This window comes from Eriocheir sinensis, chromosome 15 (assembly GCF_024679095.1).
Source record: "Eriocheir sinensis breed Jianghai 21 chromosome 15, ASM2467909v1, whole genome shotgun sequence".
NCBI lineage: Eukaryota > Metazoa > Arthropoda > Malacostraca > Decapoda > Varunidae > Eriocheir > Eriocheir sinensis.
The window spans coordinates 19,818,382-19,825,590 of NC_066523.1; the positions used below are offsets into that span (position 1 = coordinate 19,818,382).

Consider the following 7,209-nt stretch of genomic DNA (forward strand, 5'->3'; position numbering starts at 1 on the left):
ACTACATTAATAAGAGCAGTCGAGTTCAGTTGCGGTGATGACTTGGTGCTTGCAGATGAGAATGGCTTTGGTAGTGTTTGGTTGTGGTTGTTTATACTGCCAACATTGGTGGTGGGGTTTACGATGGTGGTGGTAGTGGTTGTTTTGACAGTAGTGGAAATCGAGGCAGTGGTGGCAACAGAAGAGGAGACCTAGGGAGAGTTTTGGGGGCACGAGGGGAGGGTAAGGGAAGAGAAGTTTTATATTGTACGTAAAATGGAGGTAGGGACATGGGAAGGTTGGGGCATGAGGGGGTTCAGGAAATGTGGAGGAAGGAGAATAGGGGTTAATAGGGAGGTAGGGAAATGGGAGGGTTAAGTGTATAGCTGGTTTTGGGGAGTGGGGAGGAAGAAGAATGGGGTTTAATGAAGAGGAAGTGACATGGGAAGGTAAGGGCAGTAAAGAGGGACAGAAGGGAGACGGGGTGATGGGAGAGGCAGGGAGACTGAAAGGAGAGGGAAAAGGGAGGTAACAGAATAGGAGAAGCATAAACCTGGCCTCCTCGTCCTCGTCCTCCTCCTCCTCCTCCTCCTCCTCCTCTTCCTCCTCCTCCCCTCGTGTCTTCTTCCTGCTAGGACGACCCAACAACTTTTATTGTATAACTCTCTTCGTCACGACCTCGAGCTGTGTGCTGCCTTGAAGTTTTCCATTCCCTCCATCCCTCCCTTTCTCTCTATTCCCCCTTCTCTCTCTTTTACTCTATCTCTCCCTCCTCCTCCTTTCCCCCCACTCTTCTTCTTCCTCCTCCTCTCTCCTTCCTTCCCTCGAGCGGACCTGGGATCTCAATGTCTTTTTTTTTTTGTTGTTGTTGTTTTCTTAGTGTACTTGTTTTGTGTATATTCTTATTTGTTCGAGGCTTATGCAAGTTTTTTTTTGGCTTGTGTGTGCGTGTGCGTGTGCGTGTGTGTGTGTGTGTGTGTGTGTGTGTGTGTGTGTGTGTGTGTGTGACTAACTGGAAAGACATGATTAACTTCTAGGGGAAAAAACAGATAGGAAAGAAAAAAAACATTATCCATTTACCACACTCAAGCGAGGAAGAAGATACCTGAGTGTGAGGAAATGACGAGAGTGAGTGGATCTGGATATTCCCTTCCCTTCGAGAGAGAGAGAGAGAGAGAGAGAGAGAGAGAGAGAGAGAGAGAGAGAGAGAGAGAGAGACTGACTGACGGAGAGGAATGAGCTGAGGAGGAGGCGGAGCAGCAGCAGGGGGAGGAGGAGGAGGAGGAGAAGAAGTAAGAGGAAGAAGGAGACGCCTCCGGCCATCCTGTAATGAAAACAGAGAAGACTTGCCAGGATTTCAAAACAGATTATTGAATAGCTTTAGCCTTAAGATTGGAGCAGCAGCCACGCGGAGAATTAGCTTCGTTTTCCTCTTTCATTCTACGCTTCGTTTTTTGTTCCCTTATTTTTCCCATTTCCACCACCCCCCCCTTCCCCCCTCCTTAATGCCGCCATGTTTGTAGGGCTTGCGGCTTCGAGTACTCCGTCTCAGCCAATCAGTTATCTCAAATCTGACAGACACACACACACACACACCATGATGTCGGTCTCTCTCTCTCTCTCTCTCTCTCTCTCTCTCTCTCTCTCTCTCTCTCTCTCTCTCTCTCTCTCTCTCTCACACACACACACACACACACACTCATACATCCCTCCGCTGAATAATGAAGGAGCAGACTGACAACTCCCGCTCCGGCCTGTTTTTCATCCATTTGTCCATGAAACTTTAATCTTCAAGAGAAATCGTGCAGGTGATTGCCTCTGACGTACGCTGGCTTCTCAATCACTTAGCGAGGCATGAAGGTGGGAGGAGGAAGAGGAGGAGGAGGAGGAATAGGAAGAAGAGGAGGAGGAGGAGGAATAGGAAGAGGAGGAGGAAGAGGAGGAGGAGGTGTGAGTGAGTGAGGTTTGTGTGTGTACTTGTAAGTGTATATCCGTGAATGAACGTTTTTGTTTGTCACGGAATACTTTAATGCTACAGCTGCACAAACGTGGCGAGTGTCCGAGTTATTTCCTCTTCTGAAATTAATAGCGTATCTTGTTTATTATGAATCATGCTTACCTCCGTCATATAACAGTTAATATATTTGTTTTTGTTTTTATACTCCTCACTCCGTCATATGAAAGTTAACATAGCTCTTCACATTCAAACTGCTCACTCTTCTTAAGTCGCATTGAAATTGAAGTTTTAGGCACTTCGATCAGCCTTGTAAAATGCCTGATTGTCTTAGGAAAACCGTAACTGTGTGTCCGTTTATAACATTATTTGCTTCTCCTTCCTCAGGTATGTTGGGTTGAAGGGCTATACGCTTGCGGGGAGGCACGGAAAGGTAAGGAGAGGGATGAGGCGGACACAGAGGAAAGGAAGGGGCTAAAAGAACACTCGCGGGAAGGCACAGGTGAGTACTGATGATAGCATGTGTCTTTATGCGATAAACTAATATGTACGTACAAGTGACATCCAATATTAAAAGAAATAATACAAACATGTCTAATATTATCGATTGGAGGATAACTTTCATTCAGTTACTTTATTCATTATGTATAACTTTGGGCTTATACTGTGTGTGTGTGTGTGTGTGTGTGTGTGTGTGTGTGTGTGTGTGTGTGTGTGTGTGTCGCAACGAAACATGTATACATCTGGAAGGCATCATACTTATATATTTGCAAGAAAAATACTTCCAAACTTCAACTCCTTTCAAATCACCCAATGAATTAAAAGAAATACATATACACTCATTTCTTTCCCCGGCATATTTATTCAAAACAGCTTTCACCGTCCTCCGTCTTTCACCTTCCCTTCTAAATACGCTCATGTATCCTCGGACTCGCGTCTCTATAGATTCAGAGTGAAAAATAAGAAACGTCTCGCCGAGAGCCAAAACTTTCCCCGGCGTTGGTAATTAAGTCTTTGGCAGCTATTCATGTGTTTCGTCCAAATTTTTCCTCGATAACGCTTATGTGAAACTTTTTTAAGGGGAAGAGGAGGAGGAGGAGGAGGTTTAGGAGTAGGAGGAAGAAAAAGAAGAGGAGGAGGAAGACCCGCGGAGGAAAGAGGAAGAGGCGAGTGATGATGTGGGCGAGAAGAGAAGAGAAGTGTTAAGTGTGGAAAGAAATCGTGCAAAGAAGATCATATTTACAGGAAAAACTAAATATTGCAAAGGAACAAGACAAGAAAGGAAAAAACAGAGAAACGATGAGAGAGAGAGAGAGAGAGAGAGAGAGAGAGAGAGAGAGAGAGAGAGAGAGAGAGAGAGAAGCCAAGAGGTGGTGGAAGCCAGAGCTATGATATGGACGGTAAATGGATACGAATAGTTGATCATTACCCGGGAAACACACACACACACACACACACGGGGCGGACGGTCTTCTTAAGGGATCATTGTCATCATTCTTGTTTTAACTTCACGTAAGGCGCGATAAAATGTTCAAAGTATCAGATAAAAGCCGCAATAAATAACGTTCCTCGGACCACCTTTTACTATTAAGGAGGAAGCCGATCAATATTCATCCTGAGCCTTGAGGGAGAATGGGGCCCGAACGGGAGGAAAAGGCATAGGAGAAGAAGAACAAGGAGGAGATGGAGGAGGAGGAGGAGGAGGAGGAGGAGGAGGAGGAGGAGGGTGGGAGGAAGGAAGAGGGGAGAAAAGGGTGTCTAGACGGGGGTGCTGACGTCATCAGTGACGCAACAAGAGACGTTAAGGCTGAGAGTTGAAGCATTGTATGGGAGGCCTCTCTCTCTCTCTCTCTCTCTCTCTCTGTGTGTGTGTGTGTGTGTGTGTGTGTGTGTGTGTGTGTGTGTGTGTGTGTGTGTGTGTGTGTGTGTGTGTGTGAGAGAGAGAGAGAGAGAGAGAGAGAGAGAGAGAGAGAGAGAAAAAATAATCACTTACAAAATATCATAGCAAAAAAAAAAGTTAGCGGGCAACACAGTACAAACGTTAAGTATTCGTTCATAAGTATTTTGCATCAGCAGGTAAACGAAGTGAATGAATAACTAACAGCTTTCCGCATAAAGGTTCCGTTCTCTTAATACACCTGAGCGGCTCGCGTTCCTCTGACAAAACACGCGTCGGATGCCTTGAAACCCTGGTCATTATCTTTTATTTCTTCCCTCCTTCTGTGTTGCTTCCGCCCCTTCCTTCAATATTTCTCTTCTTTCATGCACGCGCAAATCCAACACCATTTCGTGACATCTCTATTCTTAACCTTATACTTTTCTTAACTCTCTTGTATTTTTATTTTTCTCTCCTTTTATATATTTCCACATTTTTTCTTATTCTTCTTGATCATGTTCATAATTTAATATCTTTCTTTCGTACCTGTCTTTATTTTTTCTTCTGTTTCTTTTCGTCCTGCTTTTTGTATATATTTTTAACATATTCCGTTTATACTCACGCATCTTTTTCTTGTTCTACATATTCTTCATTTATTTTAATCTTCCTTTATTTGTTCTTCCTTTACTTTTCCGCGTCTTTCTTTTATTTAATCATCACTGCCACGGTAAAACTTCCAACCTATAACAAACTATATACTTTTTTTTCCTATCAACCTTGAATTTGACATTTTTTCTTCATTACTAATTATTTCAAACCATTTCGCTGATTACCGTAAATTCCTCGTTACTTTGCAAAATTCACAGACCATTTAAATCCTGCAGATCATTTAATTTCAATCACGCAATTCTCAACCCCTTTCATTGCGTGTTTTTTCTTCGTTTCCATGTTATTTCGCATCTCTTCCTCGCCCAGCCCTCACTTTTTGTACCCACGCCTTCCTTCCCTCATCCTCATCGTTTTCCCCACCTCCCGGCCACTTCGGGAACACCATCACCTCATGTTTTCCTACACTCGATCAATTCCCCGCGAGAGGCAAGCATTCCATTTTCATTAGCCCAGGAATCGCCCGCCCAGAGCAGACCTGATCCCTTACTTCAGGCTTTCATCAGTTCCCTGCGTCCGCGGAAAAATAAGACGAAATAAGATTGGGTAGAGAGGGCCAGGAGGCGGCACTGAGTCGGGGAGGAAGAGAGCGAGAGCGAGCGAGCGAGCCAGCGAGCGAACAAGAGAGAGAGAGAGAGAGAGAGAGAGAGAGAGAGAGAGAGAGAGAGAGAGAGAGAGAGAGAGAGAGAGAGAGAGATGATGGACCAATAGAGGGGATGGGTGCTTCACTATAGAGGGGTGAAGAGGAGGGTGGTGAGGGCTCCCATTATGAAGTGATGGGGTGAGTAATGGGGAGAGGGAGGGACACACTCGGGGCGATGGAGAGGCTGAGGGTACACACACACACACACACACACACATGCGACTTTATGCGAATACTTGAATAAAAGCCAAAATAAATGGAAAAATATGTGAATGAATATATATGTATCAAAAGACCAGAAACCCATCGCGCGGCAGAGGGTCCAAACTTAATCAATTGTCTATGAAGGGCGAAAAAGTTGGTCTGAAATATGAAAGTGTCCGTAATATGAAAATGAAACTCCCCCTGACAATGGAAGGGAGCAGAAGTATTGGATGGGATAATATCAATTCAGACACAAGTTTTTACAGCCATCAAGGTCAGAAGGACGTTCACTCCAGTGGTACAAATTTGAACAAAACGGAGCAGGACTTTTTTTTTACCTTTTTCCTTCTGTTTCGTATCAATTTTTGTTTTCTTTTATCTTTCACGCCGCTTTTCTACGAGCATCTTGGCGTGGGCGAGCGAGCGGGTGGCGTGAACAATGAATAAATGAATGACAAACCGACGACGTTTCGGATAACCAAGAATACTCCTGTTTAGGCATTTTCCCTTGCGGTCATGTTTCTGCTTACTCTTCATATTTTTTTTCATTGTTTCATCATTTCATTCATTCATTATTTGTTTATCTTTGTTCATTATTTTTGTGTATTTCTTTCTTTCCTTTCTTTCGTTCTTTCTCGAGTAGGCCTATCCATATTTTATCTATTTCTCTATCTATTTATTTATTAGTTTAAGTCGCTGAGTCAGTCTCGAAAATATTCTAATAACGAGATATTTGAACATTCATTTTTTTATCATAATCTATTACACTTTGAATATCCAGAAATTCTATCATGCAGTAAAAAATATTTATGTATAAACCAAAAATCAAACAAAACCTGTGGAGCTATTACCTCTAAAATATTAAAGTAGTTTTTTTTGTGAATATTGAATAAATAAATTAAGTATCTATTAAAGCGTAAGAACAAATAAGAATAAGATGATTAATAAATAAATAAAAGAATAAGAGTAAATAAAGAACAGAGAAGAGACGATGAGGTGAGACTGAAAACAACTTACCTATAACAGCGGTGAGACAAGAGCTTCCGTTGAAGGTATGCTGCGCGGCGCCCCGGAGGCTTCTGAAGAGGAAACAGACGAGTTGGTTCTGGGAAAGAAACTAATAAATATAAAAACACCCACACAAATACAAAACCTGAAGAAAAAAGAAAACAAGGCGAAGATATACGGTATAATCAATGTAAAAACGCACGTAAAAACACATACACACGCAAGAAAAAGATATTAAAAGAGAATTTCATGCATTTTTTTTCCACAGAGGACGGAAGGAAACTCAGCAGGTGTGTGTTGGTACAGTGTCCTTCCCTTCCCCCCGGACTAAATACCCCCTACCGGTCCCTCCTCCAGCTATCCAGCCCCCGTACCCCGTCCTGTGGCCCCTCTGCGACGCTCCATTTTGGTAAACAGCTAATTAACAACCGATAAACAAATTCTGAACGCCTATTAACGTGTTTTTCGGCCGATGAACACTCCGCGCGGCACTGTGTCCTGATGAGCGACTTGTGGCCCCGGCGGCAGCGTCGAACCCCGCGGCCCCGTGTTGATGTTACTCGACACCGCCTGGCTCGGCCCTTTTTGTTGACGCGCCTAATTAAGAGCATTTGACACCGCCGGACAATCCTGACACTTAATATGGATTGACTCGCTGGACATTAATATCGCGTAATATAATTTCCTCACAGTATTTGGTCAGAGCACATAACGCAGCTGTAGGGGGTGGTGGAAGGGCGAGACCTGAAAAGTTTTAACCTGATGGTGCGCGCTCGACCGTTACTACGCAGCATAAAAGTGTTCTAAATAGACGAGTGCGACCAGTTTTGTAATAAAGTGGAAATTTTTGGCGCTTGATGAATTAATATCTCATTACGG

The 7,209-nt window shown here is 43.5% G+C and overlaps 1 protein-coding gene across 1 annotated transcript in view; it reads left to right on the forward strand.

Annotated features, from left to right (window-relative positions):
* Window positions 1–2,352: 2,352 nt before the first annotated feature.
* Window positions 2,353–7,209, forward strand: part of LOC126999016 (Krueppel-like factor 6) — a 189,021-nt gene continuing 184,164 nt past the window's right edge. Inside the window, exon 1 of the mRNA XM_050861338.1 lies at window positions 2,353–2,435. The gene's annotated coding sequence lies outside the window, so the exon portion shown is untranslated. The remainder of the gene's footprint in view (window positions 2,436–7,209) is intronic.